The sequence below is a fragment of the Lepidochelys kempii genome, chromosome 2, assembly GCF_965140265.1.
Source record: "Lepidochelys kempii isolate rLepKem1 chromosome 2, rLepKem1.hap2, whole genome shotgun sequence".
Classification (NCBI taxonomy): domain Eukaryota; kingdom Metazoa; phylum Chordata; order Testudines; family Cheloniidae; genus Lepidochelys; species Lepidochelys kempii.
Genome location: NC_133257.1, coordinates 59,259,471 through 59,279,860, shown reverse-complemented (window position 1 = coordinate 59,279,860; position 20,390 = coordinate 59,259,471). Strand labels below are relative to the sequence as shown.

General features: G+C 41.1%; 1 protein-coding gene across 12 annotated transcripts in view; it reads right to left on the bottom strand.

Annotated features, from left to right (window-relative positions):
• NCOA2 (nuclear receptor coactivator 2) overlaps positions 1-16,230 on the bottom strand; it is a 259,281-nt gene extending 243,051 nt beyond the window's left edge. For 10 of the 12 annotated variants that reach the window (XM_073330882.1, XM_073330888.1, XM_073330893.1 and 7 more), the window contains exon 1: positions 15,667-15,815. The gene's annotated coding sequence lies outside the window, so the exon portion shown is untranslated. Of the gene's footprint in view, positions 1-105; positions 1,140-15,666; positions 15,816-16,059 lie in introns of those variants that run through there. The other 2 variants (XM_073330891.1, XM_073330889.1) reach the window with 2 other exon arrangements.
• Between the last annotated feature and the right edge of the window lie 4,160 nt (positions 16,231-20,390).

Sequence of the window (20,390 nt, the reverse complement as noted above, 5' to 3'; positions counted from 1 at the left end):
GAATTAGTTAATTTTAATGAAAAAAGTGTCAGACAGGCATGGAGACTGAAATTCTCTTGTTGGCCAGAGAATAGGTACTGTATGAACGTATTTGCACCAACTTACCCTCCAAATGTGTCTCAACTGCAAAATGGGTTGTAGGGAAGAAACAATTGCTCAGACGGAGAGAGAAGTTTAGCATCTCTGCACAGCCATTTCTTGACTTAGATATTGAATTGCAAACAAAGATGCCAGCGTCAATCGTAGTGATGGTTCTTGGGATGCAGAAACTTATCTCGAGAAAACCAGATAGAAACCACCCAATTCATATCAAACAGGTGACTCATCAGCTCTCAAGTTTGAATTTAATGTTTGTATTACAGTAGTTCTCAAAGGCAACAATCAGGATCAGGGCCCCTTTGTGCTATTATTACGTGTATATTGTAGCAGCATAGAGCCCCTGTCATGGACCAGGCTCCAACAGTGCTAGATGCTGAACAGACACAGAACAAGAAGACAGGCTAGCTACTGTACAAAACACATGAATAGACAACATCTGCCTTGAAGGCCTCACAGTCCAAGAATAGTGGTAAACTTTCAGTCACCAGTCAGGGCTGTATTTGAACTAGAGGTGAAAGATACCATGTCCTACTGAGTCCCTCTGCCCAGTCATCTAGTTATCCCAGGGAAACCTTTTTAAAGCTAAACAGGAAAACAAAATATAGCTGATATATCCCAGGTGTAGCCAATATTACACATTTTTATTATTTTGAACAACTCTTCCACTCAAACGGCAATATCCCTTCCATGCACAATGCAATTGCAATGGAACATCATCACACACCAAGTACATATGGCAGTACTGAAGGTGCATTTTCCTACATCTGTAGTAGGTGACCCACCAGTTAAGCAATTAACATCAAACTTCTATGTACTACTACTTAACTGAGAACAAGACAGTGAATGACTATCCCTCTCAGAAGAGATCCCCATCTTGAGTGGGCAAGCAAAGTGAATTAAATATTTCTATCTTTGGTCATATACATTTAACCTTCAGACTCTTGCAACATGAGCACTAACAGCAACACACCCTGACTGTACCTTCCAGGTATATGCAAAGATGAGCAATCAAAGGAATACCAAACAGCAGAACTGTAGCAAGGTCAATGAATATAGTCAGCCTCGATTACAAATTCTCTACCTCTTTACATCAAAACAACCTCAATTATGTAGATTTAAAAAAAACAGCAAAACTTATGTTAACATGTTTGCATTGCAAATGCCAGTACACGTATGTAAAACAAAAAAATTAAAACAAAACTGTGTAATTAGCGCTACAGTATCTTTACAGTAATTAAAGAATCAATAGGTCAGCCCTCAAAAAAAAAAAATCTTAACTTTTTGGCTGTAAAAAATTTACATATTATAGTCCTGTCTTTTATAGTTACAAGAAAAAAGATTTGAGTTAAATTTCATACTGGAAAACACTTTCAGAAAGTCTTGAAATAAATAAAAAAAAAGTCTATTGACCTATAGCATTCTCATAACCTTTTCCTTATCAGAGAATTTGTGCTGGAGACTCTGATATGAAAACAACAGATAAGCTAGCCTTTCATCTCTAAAGACACAAGTTCCATTTTGTGCATCAAGTGTAACAAGTAAAATGATTTTGATGGTCTACATGCATATATTTGTGGACATGTCTGTATAACACAAGCACTTAGTCAGCATGTCTTGAAATTTCTGTTGAGAGGCCCAAAGACAGAAATAATAGAGGTGCTACAGGGCAAAAATGAAGTATATTGGGAGACTTGCGTAGACAAGCTTGCGTGTGTCTCCCCATAAACTAGGCAGTATTGTCAGTCTCTCACTTCTGTGAGAACTAAGAACACATCCTCTTGAAACATTTTTTAAAAGAGTTTTTCTCTTCACAGGCCCACTTTTACCTCATCATGCTGTTATCATAATGATGAATCAGTTAGCTGGTGAGAACATCCATGACAAAAAGTTAGTGGAAAAATACGTTATTAAACTTATCCGCAGACCAAGATTCTCTTCTGAGAACGTTTGATTTAAAAGCAAGTATCTCCAATATCATTAGTAGGCTATAGGTAACTGACACACTAAACTGCTTTTTGTGGGAGTGTTTAAAATTAATATAGAGTGCACATTAGAGGTGCCGTATTGACCGCACTAAAATACTAAGTCCCATATTCACACACAGCAGAAATACAGCATGTTCAAATGTGCGAGCTACCATAACATATGCCTTAACTCCTAACAGGCAAGAAATTATTCCAGTCTCCATAAACATTCTTCAATCCTGGACTTCCGCATTGAACCAGTCACTAAGAGTGCCAACCGTGATATTCCCACTTGAAATCCCACCAAGAGCAACAACGTTTTACACTCAATAAAGAATAATCAAAATAACAAATCTCAGTCCCCAACACATAGGAATGTATTCTATCCAGCAACTTAAAGGTGAAAAGGCTCTGTGTGCTAGCACCTTTACATTTTCAGTTTGGTGCACATTATAAATTTTTTTTTCTTCAGGGTTCACACTGTTCTTTGTCCAGCCACATGCATCTAGATATTGTAAGAATGTGCAGTCCCGTGATTTCCATACCATCGGGCCTGCATTCCAAGTCTTACTGCTATTGCTTGGCTCAATGAATATGCAAATGCTAAATAAATAAATTGCTGCTCATAAGATATGTAAATTCACACTATGTTCTAAAGTTCCCTAATAGAGTATCATATCATCTGTACTATGTAGGACTTATGAATAAGTCAGCATCTTTAATACTGATTTTCCTCCTTGATTTATGATCTTTAAACTCTTTCCCTTATATTTATATATATAAATATAGATTTAATATTTTGGAGTATTATTTTAGCACATTATCTATTATATTATTTATATATTATATATTTATATCAATTATCTATTCCAGAGAACAAGTTTAATAATATACAAAAAATATAATTAGGCATTGCAGAGGTTATATTTTAACCGAAAAATACAAATAAAAAGGCTTTTCAGAATAAAAATTGTCTGAGTGCACTTAAGAAATAGTAACATTTTCTGTCACTCATAATTGCCAAAATGAGAACAATGCACAAATAAAATGATTATACTAATAAAAGATTTTGTTACAGAAGTCATTTAAGGAAATTCAAGACTGTCATGCAGTTGTATCATTTTATTTCTAAAGGAAAATACTCATGTAATGTTAGTATATTATGTGGCTTTAAACAATTAATTTATTTTAAGCTTTGATAAATTCATTATTGTTTTTTTAAAGGAATTTGTGCCAAAATGACTTAAAAAAATCTCTTATTTATTAGAGTAAGTCCTAATTCTAATGGCCTACAGTATATTAAAAAATAAACTGAAAAAAAAAGTCATAGCTGTGAACAAAAATTAGACAAGCTAGAATCAGTGCATATTCAATAGCTATTTTTCAAACTCTCTACTATCTCATAATAAATAATAATAATATAACCACCAACAAAATTACTTCAGTGAGAATACTCGTGGGAGTAACGTTGCATAATAAGTAAGTATTTGCAGGGATCCAGCCCTTGGTCCATAAAGGATTAAGTTTCTCCAATTAATTATTTTTGACCTTGCAAAAACTGCCCAAGACTGCCTGAAAATGGACACAACAGCTAAAAACCTGCATTATTTTTAATCCTGCACCCCAAATTTATCAAACTATATAGAATATCATTTTACATGTCATATTTCTGCCTCATGTGACTTGTAAACAGCTAAGCTACTGAATCATTAAATATAGGGTGGTGTTTGTGTAATGGAAATAGTGCTGACAAACCATTAACTGTAGTGAAACAAGTAGACAGCTAATAAAATACAGCTACTGATGAAACAAATATGAATTATCTTTTATCCAAACTGTACTCCATTTTACCACTTTGCTAAGATATTATTTACATCTGCTAAAAATACTGTTTTAATGCATAGCAAGTGTTCTGATAATTGTATTATCCACTGTTAAATCTGCAAGCTATTTGCTACCCTAAACTTCATTATCTTGACATCTAAAAGTCAAAGAATTCTTCTGTAAGACTGAAATTCCCAAGAAGAGAAAACTCAGATCGTGTCTGCAAGCACACAGTGGAATCACAGCTGACGATGCACATCTTCTTCTGGACGTCTCCATATGCTCAAGAGTTTTCTCCCTCTCTCCACCCTCTAGCCATGCATTAAGGGTCTTACTATCTGCCATCAGGAGCACAGCTGCCAACTTTCACATGGTAAATAAGCACCCCGACTTTCACAATAAGCCAAAAATCAAGCTAATCCCATTTCAAAACAAGGCCAAAACAAGCCAATCCCTAAGAACCCCAACACTCTATGTAACTAGATCCCTCCGGCCTGCAGTCTAGGACTGTGGTAGGCCCACTGTGTACCCCTGACTCTCTCCCCCTTTTGCCCCTGCTTGCCCCCGCCCCCGCTTGCCAGGAGCCGATCAAAAAAAAGAAGCAACAAGCAACAAGCCAAATAAGAAACTATCCAACAAGCAACTCACAAGCCAGTTAAGCCAAAAACAAGCCCAATATCTGCATTTTTTTCGTGGGTTTGGCATGTCTGATCAGGAGTATTGAAAATAGCGTAGTGAAGAGAGAAATGCACAGAATTTTGCAAATACTGCATTGAGACTGGATTGTATTTTTATTTTATTGTTTGAGAAGCCAATGACAGTAAAAGCATTAAGTATAAAAAGAACATGACAAACATGAATTTGATCCAACCACCCTTTTCATTATTCAATGCACAATCTTTTCCTCAGAGAACAAAGAGAATTTGTTTTTTATTTCAATTTAGCAAACACTGATTTAAAAAAAAAAAAAAAAAAAGTAATGAACAGAGTTTCCTCACACCTCACATTTGAGCAACCCTGTAGTCTCAGGGATTCTCGTCTAGGATTCTTGCATGAGCTCCAGTTTAGCGCAGTACCACAGCTTCTGTCAATATACCAGTGACATCATCAACAAAGGAAAAGAGCAGAAGACAGTGGGCATTGTAGTAGCAGCTGTCTTTCTAAATGACTGTTATTCCTGCAGAGTAACTTGTGCTCGCTGCAGATGGAGCAGAGCCTCTTCCCTTTCATTTTAAAGTTAGGGGAAAAGTTGTGAATATCAAGACTTTACACAGTTTAAATCTACCTTTCTCCATAGAACTTCACAGCCTGTTTTATAAAGCACACTCTGCATCACAAATAGTGATAAAAACATAAACACCATTCTTTAATAACTCCCTTTTGAGTCTATAGCATTAGGGTAATTAATATGCTACATTAGATCTGGACAAATCCTATTGACCACACTTTTTTGTGTGCAAATGATCTTTGACCATTTTCTCCTTATATATCATGGCTCTGTGTTTAACAGCTTCAGCCTCCAACTACATTATCTTATCCATCAGCATCATGCTTATAAAAAAAATACCAACCACTCCTTCCTCAAATACCTGAGTTTCAGGCACCAAAGACGGCAGCACAGTATACTAACGAACCCAAAGGGATTTACAAACTGCCTGTTTACAAAAGGGCCTTCATGGAGTGCAAAGGCAGTCATGCAACATTTGGACTATACAGATTCCTTTCTTTGTAAAATAAAGGCAAAGTCTAACCTAAAGCTTCAGAAAATAGGAAGTTAAGGGTTCCTCAAGGTTTTTACTTGAACAAGCAACCACAATAATAAATAGTATAATCCACAAGATGATTAGGCCATGTTTCACCCCACATTAATAAATAACTCACTTATTTAAGCATTTATGAGATTGGAAAGAAGATACTTATTTTGTTTAAAAAAAAAAGTTCTGTTCTAAACATTTCTGTGGTCTGACTCCTTTTATAAAGGCTTGTGGATGAGACCTTACATCACCAAGATTGGTTGCATGGACATTAAAGATACCATGGCACTCTTCATAAACAGTAATTTGCCACAGTATCTTTGGCCAAGCTTCCTCTTCTCTCTGCTCACCCACTAACGTAGGTATAAGTGGAATTAACCCCTATGATCCACTCCCCAGGAATGGGAGTGGGGAAGGGTGTCAGAACATTGTATTATATACATATGCACTCCCCATGTGTGATACCTTCACTGTAGTCCATCAGCCAAAAGCTGTTGAAGTAGGGCAATAACACAATCTAATTTTGGTCAAGTGACCGACTGCTTGCCATTCACATTGGTCATGAATATCTATGCAGCTGTGTGAACATAAGTAGACAACAGAACATCCTTGAGGAGAATAGGCTCGATCTAGGGTTGCCAACCCTCCATGATTGTCCTGGAATCTCCAGGAATTAAAGATAAATATTCAATTAAATATTATGTCATGTGATGAAACCTCCAGGAATATGTCCAATCAGAATTGGCAACCCTAGCTCAATCTGACATTATCCAGAGCTGGTGCTAGCCCACAGAGGCCCCTAAGCAGTAATATTTCCCCTTACCCCCGCACAACACATACTTAAAAAAAAAAACCAATAGGGGTCCCCTGGAGCTGCTTAGGGCCCTAAGCAATTGCTTAGTCTGCTTATGCCTAGTGCCAGCTCTGACATCAATGATATCAAACATGGACACTTCAGAAAAAGCTGGCCAATATAGCAGGCCAGCAATCCTTCAAAACTGTTGGGATTGCCTCTCATTATGTTTCCCACCTCTGCCATCAAGTGGGAGACAACCAGGAAATCAGCTGCTAGAGTTGATTTTATATAAGGAGTTCAGCAGATAAAAATCCAAAGATAAAACAAATGATGACAGTCTCCAGAGACAGTAGTAACAAAAAAACAAAAACAAAACTGCTTTCAGGTAAAAACAGTTCCTTCATTTGGGCAGACTACCCTCAGATGAGGAAAATCTCTGACTGTTTCTCTTCTTGGGCAATACTGTATTGCTATAGCTCTCGACATATTTGTGTAGCGAGAGCCAAACTTCAGAATGTCATGACATTTTGCTAGCCCAGAATAAAAATCTACTTGCCTGCCCCTTACCAGAAAGAAAAGACAAAAAATCCAAAAGACAACGATACCTTTTTTTTTTTGGATGGGTGAATAAAGTATTCACCTTCAGCAAACAGAACTTTTTAATAGCGGAATGCATGTACATAGAGGGGTGTTTATTTGTATACATACTTTGGATAAAGGTAAATATATTAACATGTGCTGAGTGTCTGATGTTATTAATACTTGGTGGTTGCTAGCAATCTTGTTGATTTTTAAACAAACAATTTCTAAGACTCCAATAACCTTAAGCAGGCTTCTTGCCTATAGTAAGAGAGAGCTGAACTTATAAATACACCTACCCTTCTCTGTAAAGAGGAGTATGTGGTTTCTATGCTAGGGAGAAATATTCAGGCCCATGAGTAGTTGGGCACAGAGACCAGGCTCCAATTACGCCTCACACAGGAATCTGTGGAAAGCAGAGGTACAAGGGGGCTCTACATTAGCTCACAGGGTCCCCTAGGGAATGGATGGAGTACAGTTTAAAACACATACACCTGGGTCCTCCATGCAGGGGGGGAGGAACTAGATACGAACCCCCTACCAGATCCTTCTGCATACATTGGGGCTCAGGTGGCTGAATGAACGTGGGGGAGGTAACTCCTCCCCCTCCCCCCCCACACAGGGGCCAGAGCCAGGGACAGTGGAACACAACACAGGGTGTAATGCTACCAACGGCTACCATCACAATTTGTTACCAGTAGCAATTACTAAATTAGGTCTTCTTTTTGTTGCCCTGCCACAATTTGCTGCCTCTGCCTTTCCTCATTCTCTGTTCCGGGGGTAGCAAACTGTGATGTTTCAGGGCAACTCAGCCACAATATACTACCATTTTAAAATTTCTATTTTAAATTTGGACATAAATAAAGGTATTTTTGTCATTTGCAAGGGATTTTACAGAGTTAAATTGCAGGGCTACTGAATGTAAAACCCTAAAGAAAAGTATAGCTTTTTCTTTATTAATCTTTTTCCATTATAGATTAAATTTTTCATTACTGTAGGCCATGCAGTTTCTAATGTATACAAAAACACTAAAACTAGTGTAAAGCATTGTAAAAAAGTATTCAAAATACTTATGAATACCTTTTTAACAAAAGTTACAAGGCAGAAAATTTACCATTCTTCCTTATACAGACTCTCCCCTACCATCACTGTTACACATATTGATCAAGTTTTCAAAACAAAATTTGCACTTTGCTGCTTTGGCACAAACATATGAGTATATTGCTCTCCGATTGTCTTCCAAAGACATTTTCTCAGGCCTTTTTCTCACTGCTAAAATTGAGTGCTTTCTCCTTACTGAGGTTTTCCCTCAGAATACCCCCCATCCAGACCTTAGTTACCCCTTGTTAAACAAAATCACCTTTTTTAGCATTAAGGAAAAGGCCTAAGTGCTAGATTCACAAATGGAATTAAGAATTGAACACTCAGTATCACAACACCTAGTTTTTAGGCACCACGAAAATCATATGAACACCATTGCAATTCACAAATCCCGAGTAAGGTGCTTAAGCCCCCTATACAATGAATGAAGAGAAAGAGGCACCTCAGAGTGGAACCCCAAAAGCCTGCTCACTAGGCAGGAAGCTGCCTAAAACAGCCAACTGGAGATGCTGGCCAGAGGAGAGTGCTAAACTCTACCCCTTCACCCTCTTCAGAGCCTAAGACCCCGCTGCAAATAGATACCTAGCTCTGCCTGGTGATTCACGAATGAGAACCTCTCTCCTGGAGTTAGGTGACTTAAGTTCCTGAGTGGTTTCTTGAGAGAATGAGCTAGGCAGATGCCTAACTCCACACAAAACAGCCGGAGGAGGAGGAGCCCTCCTCGTACTTCTAGACGAATGGTTACAGCACACACCTGGAATGTGGGAAACCCCTGTTCAAATCCTGGAATTGAACCGGAGTCTTCCACATCCCAGGCAAGTTCTCTATCAATCTAGAAGTGATAAGGAAGATGATGGCACTGTGTCTGCCTCCAGTCAGATTCTGAATGGGACCCAAACCAGTACAGAGACTCTGAGAACACCTACCCAGATCGGGCCCAGCAAGCAAGATAAGCATAGCCCCACCCTCATCTTCTCTTATTCGTCAATCACTCTGCGGCTTAAGTATGATATTGGCATCCTAGGGAAGCAGGGTGCATGATCAGAGGCAGAAAGTTTTACCCTGAGTATGTAGGTGCTGAGTTTAGACACCTAAAGAGTTTGGTGAGAGTTTGGGGAATTGCAGGGGAGCCTAAAATTGGGACTTAAAGCTAGATTCACAAAGGTTTAATTACCTACGTTTCAATTAAAAAAAAAAAAAGAACAAAGAAGACAGGAAATTACAGACCAGTTGGCCTAAAACATCAATAACCGGAAAGATACTGAAAACAAATTATTAAACAATCAATTTGTAGGTCCCTAGAGAATAACAGAATTATAATGAATAACCAGCATGGATATGTCAGAAACAAATCATGCCAAACTGACCAAATTTCCTTGACAGGGTTAATAACCTAGTGGATAAGGGGAAGCAGTAGATATGATATATCTTGATTTTAGTTAGGCTTTTGACAGTCCCACACAACCATCCCATAAGCAAACTAGGGAAATGTGGTCTAAATGAAATTGATATAAAGTGGGTGCGTAACTGGTTGAAAGACCATACTCAAAGAGTCATGATCAATGGTTCACTGTCAAACTGCAAGGGCATAGCTAGCAGATCCCACATAGCTTAGTCCTGCATCTGGTACTATTCAATATTTTCATTAATGACTTGGATAATGGAGTGGAGAGTATGCTTATAAAATTTGAAAATGACCCCAAGCTGGGAGAGGCTGCAACCACTTTGGAGGACAGGATTGGAATTCAAATGACCTTGACAAACTGGAGAATTAGTCTGAAATCAACAAGATGAAATTCGATAAAGACAAGTGCAAAGTACTACACTTAGGAAGGAAAAATCAAACACACAACTATAAAATGGGGAATAACTGGCTAGGTGGGAGTACTGCTGAAATGCATCTTAGTGGTACAGTGGATCACGGACTGAATGAAAGTTCAACAATATGATGCAGCTGTCAAAAAGGCTCATATTCTCAGGCGTATTAACAGGAGTGTTATAGGTAAGACACGGGAAGTAATTGTCCAGCTCTACTCTGCACTGGTGAGGCCTCATCTGGAGTACTTGTCTAATTCTGGACACCACACTTTAGACACTTGTGGACAAATTGGACAGAGTCCAAAGAAGAGCAACAAAAATGATAAAAGATTTTAAAAAACCTGATCTCTGAGGAAAGGTTAAAAACTGGGCATGTTTAGTCTTGAGAAAAGACAGTTTTCAAAAATGTTAAGGGCTTTTATAAAGAAGACTGCGAACAATTGTCCTCCACGTCCACTGAAGATCAGCCAAAAAATAATGAGCTTAATCTGCAGCAAGGGAGATTTAGGTTAGATATTAGGAAAAAACTAACGATAAGGGTAGTTAAAAACTGGAATAGGCTTCCAAGGGAGATTGTGGCATCTCCATCATTGGAGGTTTTTAACAGGTTGGAAAACTACCAGTCAGGGATGCTCTAGGTTTACTTCCTACTGCCACAGCACAAGGGGCTGGATTTGATGATTTCTCAAGGCCTTTTCCAGCCCTACATTTCTATCACTCTATGATTCTATAATGTGGCCATAATATACATGTCCAGCTTCTTCAGATGTTCATAAGAATGTGGGCATCCTCCTCCTTTTCAAAATATTTCCCCATGTTGTCAGCAAAACCATCCCTCACAGTGTGCATGTGCATTCTCTTGCATTGATCAGTCACTGATGTCACAGGGTTGACATCAGCAGATATATTTATAACACTTCCCCCTCTTGAGATCTGATTACCTCAGCTATAAAGTGAGTAAACAGGGAGTGACCTGCCAAGCAGCTTTCCTACAATGAAAACATCCTATACAGCTTCACAAATACAGAGCATGTCTAGTAACCACCACTCCCTATTTATGGATGTTTCTGGGTCAGGTGATCAGCCCTGCACAATGCAAGTGTGCTGAGACACAACATCACAATGTTCCAAGTGACCTGAAAACACTTCTGTCACAGCTTATCATATTCTGGTACACCTTTGTGGGTATCACAATAATGGACTGATTAATACTACCATCATAATGCAAAAAAGATGTAAACACAACAAATGCTGTGTTTATAAAAGTTAAATTTTTCTGGGAGCACATGAGTAGTACAAGATAAGGTTCATAACATGTGTGGTTAGCAAGCAGCAGAGGCCGAGATCAAAGAAGAATCTATACAGTTATAGCACCAAATACATGGCTCAATTGGTTAATTCTAATGGGACTTTGTATGCATTACTCATAGTGAGGATCAACGTACAGCTAGGCCAATACTCTGTGTGCACAGCAGGATCTAGCATGACGCTGCCGGGTCTTCAATCTCCTGCTCATGAAAGATGTCCTGACCAGTACAGGACAAAAAGAAGGAGCAAGATCATCCAAAAATTGAACCTTAAACCATTTATTGAAATTTTGTCAGGCCAAAAGGTAATAAACGAATTTGAGGTGGGGGAAGCCTCTAAATTCCTTTAGTTTAAAATGCTTTAACTGATTTTCCAGACATTCAGACACTAATACATCCGATGGCAAAGGAGCAGTGTTTGGTACTGATTGTGTGGCTGAGTTTTCAAGCTATGAATAATAATGGATAATTGAACATCTGAATCAGCACTACCGTCTGTGTACTTAGTATTAAGAAAATGTGTGGTTTTGCCATCCGTTAACTACCATGCATTAGCTATCCCCCTCTAAAAACATAGTGGAGACAAGGCACTTTAGTTTCTCCAAAAAGCAACAAATGCCAGATTTTTAAAAGATATTTAGTAGGGCTGTCAAGCAATTAAAAAAATTAATTGCAATTAATTGCACTGTTAAACAATACTAGAATACCATTTATTTCAATATTTTTGGATGTTTTCTACATTTTCAAATATATTGATTTCAATTACAACAGAATACAAAGTGTACAGTGCTCACTTTATATTTGTTTTTGCTTACACGTGTTTGCACTGTAAAATCACAAAATAGTATTTTTCAATTCACCTAACACTAGTACTATAGTGCAATCTCTTTATCATGAAAGTTGAACTTACGAATGTAGAATTATGTACAAAAACTGCATTCAAAAATAAAAATGTAAAATTTTAGAGGCTGCAAGTCCACTCAGTCCTACTTCATCTTCAGCCAAGCACTTGGACAAACGAGTTTGTTTATATTTGCAGGAGCTAATGCTGCCTGCTTCTGTTTACAATGTAACCTGAAAGTGAGAACAGGCGTTCTCATGGCACTGTTGTAGCCGATGTCGCGAGATATTTACGTGCCAGATGTACTAAAGATTTATATGTCCCTTCATGCTTCAACCACCATTCCAGGGGACACGTGTCCATGCTGATGACTGGTTCTGCTTGATAACAACCCAAAGCAGTGAAGACCAACGCATGTTCATCTTCATTATCTGCGTCAGATGCCACCAGCACAAGGTTGATTTTCCCTTTTGGTGGTTTGGGTTCTGTAGTTTTCGCATCGGAGCGTTGCTCTTTTAAGACTTCTGAAAGCATGCTGCACACCTTGTCCCCCTCAGATTTTGGAAGGCACTTCAGATTCTTAAACCTTGCATCGAGTGCTGTAGCTATCTTTAGAAATCTCACATTGGTACTTCTTTGCGTTTTGTCAAATCTGCAGTGCAAGCGTTCTTAAAATGAACAACTTGTGCTGGGTCATCATCTGAGGCTGCTATAACATGAAATATTCGGAAGAATGCGGGTAAAACAGATCAGGGGACATACAATTCTCTCCCAAGGAGTTCTGTCACATATTTAATTAACACATTCTTTTTTTTTTTTTTAAACAAGCGTCATCAGCATGGAAGCATGTCCTTTGGAATGCTGGCCGAAGCACGAAGGGGCATCCGAATGTTTAGAATATCTGGCAAGTAAATACCTTGCAATGCCAGCTATACAAGTGCCATGCAAATGCCTGTTCTTACTTTCTGGTGACATTGTAAATAAGAAAAGGGCAGCATTATCTCCTGTAAATGTAAACAAACTTGTTCATATTGGTGATTGACTGAACAAGAAGTAGGACTGAGTGGATTTGTAGTCTCTGGAGATTTACACTGGGGTTTGTTTGTTTGTTTGTTTTAAGAGTGCCCCTATGTAACAATAACAAAAATCTATATTTGCAAGTTGCACTTTCAGGACAAATGGACTGCACTACATTACCTGTAATGAGGTGAATTAAAAAATACTATTTGTTTATCATTTTACAGTGCAAATATTAGTAATCAAAAATAATATACACTTTGTATTCTGTAATTGAAATCAATATATATGAAAATGTACAAAAACATCCAAAATTTTTAATAAATTTCAATTGGTATTGTATTGGTTAACAGTGTGATTAAAACTGCTATTAATCATGATTAATTTTTTGAGTTAATCACGTGATTTAACTGCGATTAATCAACAGCCCAATATTTAGGTAACGAGTGGGATTTTCAAAAGCACCTAGCTGCTTCCCATCTGTTAAAATCTGGCCTGCAGCAACTATCTGGGAACCAAGTTCTACACAAAAATGGTGATTCATGAAAGAGGACAAGAGTGTTGGACAGATAAGCTAAACAACGTTGATAAAGGCAATCCCCATGGTTAGATTAAAGGAAACTGAAGAAGTTTTGACATCAACACAGGAAATCAGTCAGCACTGATGTCACATGACCCAAAGAATAAACTTGTGTATTAAAAAAACCCAAAAAATTTAGAACTAAGAAGGAATGTCACAGTACAGACAGGAAGTGCTATAATAGAAACACTGACCGGATTGCTGAAGCTAATAGCAACTATTAATACTTTAAATGATTAGTTATTAAAAACATCAATTAAATAACACAATGTTAAAGAACATAAATGAGGAAAGACAAAGAGAAATAAAAATAACATTTTAAAAAGTAAAAAACTTCAAGGAGTGAAACTCTATTCACAGTGGCTTGCAAGGAAAAGCCAGTGGCATTCAAGCAATCCAGAACAGCAGATAAAACAAGTCTGTGAACTGATATGAGGCTTTATTCAGCCATATAAACTGATAAACGATTCCTTTAAACACTAAAAACATCTGTGACAATTATGATTTGTAAATGGGTGGAGACAGGTCAATGTAAAATATTTCACTGAATCAAGTCTCTTTTAGCAGCTCAATACAGCATACCATATAGGGAAGTGCTGCCCTGTGGGGGCACTGGACACAATGTGCCTTTAGGAGCACAACCCTGGGCAGCGGGAGCTAAGACGTCCCCTCCTCTCAGGGGAAAATGCCTCCCCTCCCCAACACTCTTTCTTTTGCAGCCACTGCACATGTGGTAACTGTCACCCCTCTGCCCCCTCCCCACCGCAGGGATTTCCCCTCTGCCGCCGCCTGAACCCCAGCCCCTACCCCACATCCTTGCTCTCGCCCCTCAGCCCCGCCCCTGCCTCCAGCTGTCTGACCGGCCCTTGCATTCCATTGGGCCCCCTGCATAGACTCCGCCCCTCGCAGTAGGGGCAGGGTCGAGACAGCGGCTTCAGCAGCTGTTGCTGCGCATGCTTCCTTGGTAGGCGCATGCTCAGTACCAGCAACGCAGCAAATCCAGAGGGGTAGTTGTTTGTAACCTGACACCGGCCCCCCGCGCGCGCATCCGGGGTCCCGGGGAAACGGTGGGAAGAGGCGGCTCTAGTGTTGCCCTCCCCCCACCGCTCGGCCGCTGACGCCGTCACCGCCTCCTCCCCTCCATCCCCACCCCCGGCGAGCGCCCCGCCCCGCCCCGCCAGCGACACCAGCGGAGCCCCGGCCCCGCGAGCCCCTCCCCGCGGGCGGCGCCGCACACAGCACTGCGGCGGCCGGGAGTCCCGGGGCGTAGGCGGCCGCAGGGCAGGGGCCCGGCCGCGGGGAGGGGCTGCCCGGCTTCACGCGCCCACGCCCCCGCGCAGAAAGTTAAAGAGAAGTGAAGTTGCCCGTGGCCGGGCGCGGAGCGCTGGGACTGGGGGGCGAGGGGGGAGCGCAGCCGCCCCGGCCCCGTTTCCCTGCCGCTCACATACACACCGACCCCAGCGGGCGGAGGGGAACGGTCCCTTGTCCCCCGTCCGCCGCATTCCCCAAGGCACCCCACCGTCCCGCGTGGCGAACAGTCCCGTCCTAGTGCCGCTCTGCCGCCCCGGAAACAGCCGCCGCCGCCGCCGCCCGCTCCGGCTCAGCCAGGAAAGGGGACAAGCCCCCTCCCCACAAGGCCCCCACTGCACCCCGCATCCTCAGCAAAGGGGGAGTAATCGCCCCCATTTCCACTGAGAGTGCAAACCGCTCCCCTGCGTGACCAATCCTCACTGCACCCCGCTGGCTGGAAGCGGAGCTCACCCCGCTGCGACACCCGCAGCCCCCCAACTCCTCTCCCTTCGCTGCGGAGGGGGAGCAGCCGCCCCCTCCCCCTGCCATCAGCTGCCTTTCTGTGGCTCCCCCGCCACCATTGCCCGAGCCACGGCGGGTCCCCGAGCTTACACAACCCGGCTGGGAGGCAGCAGCGGGCAGCCCCCCGCGGGCAGCCCCAGCCCGGCCGAGGGGGCGGCATGCGGGAGTGTTTACCGGGGTCAGTCATGTCTTCGGCTGCCGGGGCTGCCGCAGGCGCTGACCTTCGCTTTGCAAGATAAAGCGGTGGCTGCGGCCGCCATGTTCCCGTTTTAATAACTGGCTGCTTGTTTATTTCAATGGAGACAGACCCTCCCACAACTCCCCCCGCTACCCGGAGAGGAGGAGGGGCGGGGAGCGCCGCCGCGAGGCGCAGTCCCTCCCTCCTTCCCCCGGCGCTACTCGCCGAGGCTCCCTGGCCGCCAGCGAGGAGGAAACTTCCTCCCCGCGCTGATGCTTTCCATGAAACACCCCGGGCTGCCTCTGGCCCTGCTCTGGGAGGGAGAGCGCGACCCGGGGGTTGGCTAGTGCGCTTAGGTGAGGGGGGGGAAACGGCCCATTGAAACCTACGCAGCCCAAGAAGAAACCCCTCAGCCGCCGGGCTTGGAGCTGCGACTGTGGCCCTTTGCCAGCCGTCCTCCAGGGAGTCGTCTTCCCCAGTCGCTGAGACTTGAGAGAGCGGCTCTGCGCTGGTTTGTACGGCCGCCGTGTTCACCACAAGGAGGGAGCAGCCCTCGCTCCTACCTCCCCACCACACAAAAACAAAGTGCGCCGGGCGGGGGGGGGGGGGGGGGTTGGAAATAGTGTCCTAAACGAGCTCCATGAGATTCACAACGTGGAAAGGCGAGTTTCTGAAAACACAGGCACCCTTTGCTGGATCTGGAAAAGCAAATGTCGTAGCTTTGTGAAAATGTGGCAAGTACTGTAGTGGGGAGCGCACAGCCAGTTCAGTGCTAGATCCAGCACACACAATTGTCCACCTTTTTTTAAAAAACAACTTTATGCAGATTAGAAACATCAAACTATTCCATTTGTACCCACTCTAATTTTCCTCATATTCTTAGATAAATACCGTGGCACTATATTTTTCTGCTAGACCCCCCCCCCCGTGTCCCGAGAGTATTACTAAAAAAGGAGTACTTGTGGCACCTTCAAGACTAACAAATTTATTTGAGCATAAGCTTTCGTGAGTTACAGCTCACTTCATCGGATGAATGCATCATACATCCAACGAAGTGAGCTGTAGCTCACGAAAGCTTATGCTCAAATAAATGTTAGTCTCTAAGATGCCAAAAGTACCCTTTTTCTTTTTGCGGATACAGACTAACACGGCTACTCTGAAAAGGGTATTACTGTGGGTGATAGGTACCAAATGCATAAGTTTGGTTAACATTAAGTTTGCCCAATACTTTCCTGTATAATACTCCAATGTATGGTTATCACTTGGCTGGTATTTGACGGGCCTGGCTGTTTTTTTTTTACGGATTTGCCAGTTGCCAGAAAAATAATTTGCTGGTTTTTTTTTTTTTACATAGGTCTAAAATTTTGCATGATCATCACAATACACTGTGATATCTAATGTTAAAAGTTTATATGTCCAGCTAAAAATGCTGCAGTGTTCCTACTTCCAGAGTTTAAGTAAGAAAATGATGTTATCAATCTTATCTATATGTAAAAAGAAAAGGAGTACTTGTGGCACCTTAGAGACTAACCAATTTATTTGAGCATCCGATGAAGTGAGCTATAGCTCACGAAAGCTTATGCTCAAATAAATTGGTTAGTCTCTAAGGTGCCACAAGTACTCCTTTTCTTTTTGCAAATACAGACTAACGTGGCTGCTACTCTGAAACTTATCTATATGTGTTATTCTCATATTATAAGTGGCTGTTGGGAGGAGGAAAGTGGCGGAGTTGCCTTGTGGTTGGGGTTGCAGTGGGCTTGCCTTTGTGTGTGGTGGGGGGATTGCGGCTTTTTGCATTTCAAAGGTGGTTATTCTACTCCAGTGCCATGGTGCTATAATTTTCTGCTAGACCCCAAAGGATATTATTGTAGGTAATACAGGTACCAAAAGCCTATTATTAAGTTTGTCCAACACTTTCCTGTATAATACTCCATTTTCAGTCCCTTATGACATTGCTAAATATTAACTGTCTTAGTTGAAACTCCCTGTGCTGTGTGTTTGCTGAAGACTGAATTTTTAAGTTTCAGCAAAAATGGTTCAGCCATTTCTCAGAACAAGATTAAGGAAAGCTAGGTTGTTTTGTCCATGTTTTAAAAAATCTTACAGCACTTTCATTGAGAAGCTCTAGTGCCTCCATATTCTGCAGCTGGGGGGGACAGAGACACTAGTGTCACCTTTTGTCATCCTTGCAAAAATTTACCAATGTTTGAACAAGTTAGGAGCCTCTTTCTGTTTGCACCTGTTCATTAAAGACTTGTTAGAGTTTGGCAGCTAAATTCTCCACAGCTTACACCAGCACAGAGTACGTTCCACCCTTTCTTGGCTCCGGTATTTGACCAGACTGCTGTTTGCCGTCCTCACAGAGCAACTGAGCCCACTCCATCCCAGGGCTGCAAGAAGGGAACAGGATACTTCTTACAATTGCTCCTCCCATCAATCAGGCCACTCACAGAAAACTGATAGCAGGGAAACACTCCTATGCTTTCCATGTTTCCCCTTGTTGGTAGCCAGAGAAGCCTGCCTGGCAGGGAAGTGAGGAAGAGAAAGACTGGAACAAAAGTCAGAGTGAAAAGGAAACGGGGAAGGTTAAAGTTTGAGGGAGGTGACTAGGATGAGAACAGGTTGGCCAGGGCCAGGGCCAAAAAAGTTAGGTTTGGAGGCAGACAGAGGAGAAGAGTCTGTAACCACTAAGATACACTCCACCTCAGAACCTGGAAGAGAGCCAGGGATTCCAGTGTCTCGTTATCCCTGGCCCTCATTTTCAATTAGCTGTGAAGCCCACTGGCAAAATGTTTCTTATCTCCCTCTAGTGGCTCACCCACTTAAAGGATGGCAGTCTACTACTGCTACTAGTTACTATATTAGCTCCAGTGGCAGAGGTCTGTGCTGTGGAGCAGGCAGTTCTAATCCTGTTCATAAGCCATGTGGGAATCATCATGATTCCACATGATGGCATTTTTATTCAGTTTACTGTTTTAGAAAGCTAGGAAATTATATTTTAAAAACTGCATTAAAAACATTAAGGTTGCAAAGTTGAGGGCTCAAAATTAGGAAATACCATGGCCCTCATGCATATAAATTGATATAATTTTTAATTATTTTATTGCATACTATTTTTTCCACAGTCTCATTCAGTGGTGTGAATTTAAAGCATTATTGTTTTATTGGTATAACTCCCCATGTGGATACTCTTATTCTGGTATAGGAATGTCTTTTTCTAGTTTAGCTTATGCCACTTTGGAAGCAGTTTAAGCAAAGGCCATGTCTACACTACTACTTATGTTGGCAAAACTTATGTTGCTCAGAGCTATGGAAAAAAAAAACACTACACCCCTGAGCGACGTACGTTTCACTGGCATAAGTGATAGTGTGCACAGCACTTCTCCCGCCAGCATAGTTACCACCACTGGTTGAGATGGTTTTATTATGTCGATAGGAGAGCTCTCTCCCATCAGCATAGAGCAGCTACATGAGTGATCTTACAGCAGTGCAGCTGTGTTGGTACAGCTGTGTCGCTGTAAGCTTGCTGAGTAAGACAGCCTAAGTCAAAAAAGCCACTCTAATTCTGGAACAACAGTGTCCACCTGGGGGAGTAATTTAACTTTACTGATATAATTATTATATACAATTATACCAGTATAACTGGAAAAATCTTCCGTGTAGATAAACCTTTAGAGTGGGATTTTCAGAAATGCCTAAGTGATTTAGGAGCAAAAGTCCTAATGATATGTCAATATAACTAACTCCCAATATGGATACAATAAAATGACTTGTGTATCACTTTCTGAAATTTACCACCAGCATCAACACGCTCACACTCCAAACACAAAATATTTTTTAACTTTCTATGAATGTTGTATTAAATAAATATGTATTTATAATATTTATTTTCAGATAAAAAATTAAGCTGGAGTGAAAGTTAAGAGCATAACAGTAATTTAAAGGATGGAAAACCTTCCAAACATATAATAAAAAGCATCAAAAAATAAAGCCATAGTTTGAATTTCTTTTAAGTGCAATTTTAATATTTGAAAGCGCAGGATGCACAGTTAACAAGCCCAAAACCCCACCTTAGTTTTGCTCCTGTTGTGGTACCCTCAAAAAATAATTCGTAGACAACTTTATCCAGCAATAACAAACAGCTTCATCTCAGAGATCAAACACGTGAATGTTTTACTCCTAAGTCAAAGGTTGTGCAAAGTCTAGTCTGCAGAGCTATACACTAGGTACAGTTCAAGATGTACTTTATAAATTGTAATTAAACAGATTTCACACTAAAAGCCATTATTGTATATTCTTCATATAGATTTCTTGTGCCACCACTTATCAGTAAATCTGTATCTATATACACAAATTTACTGGCTAATGAAGTTTTAGCACTTTACATAAAAAGCAAAGGTTAGTGTGGTGTCAAAGCATACACTTACAACTGGAATCATATTTATAAGTCTGTTCAAGATGTACAACTACAGTACATGCACCAGATTTAAGATCTGTTTCCTCATACTACAGGCTTCTTAACATCATAATGGAAAAAAGATGATGCTAAGATGGACAAATAGCAGTGATTTGGTCATTTTTCCACACTTATATTCACAGACATCATTTGGCAACTTAGTTTCTTTAGAAAAAGTTATTGATCCACAAACAACATTGTACAGCATAGAAGCTTGACTCTACAAACCCCTAGCATTTTCAGAAATAGGCCCGAGTTATGAAA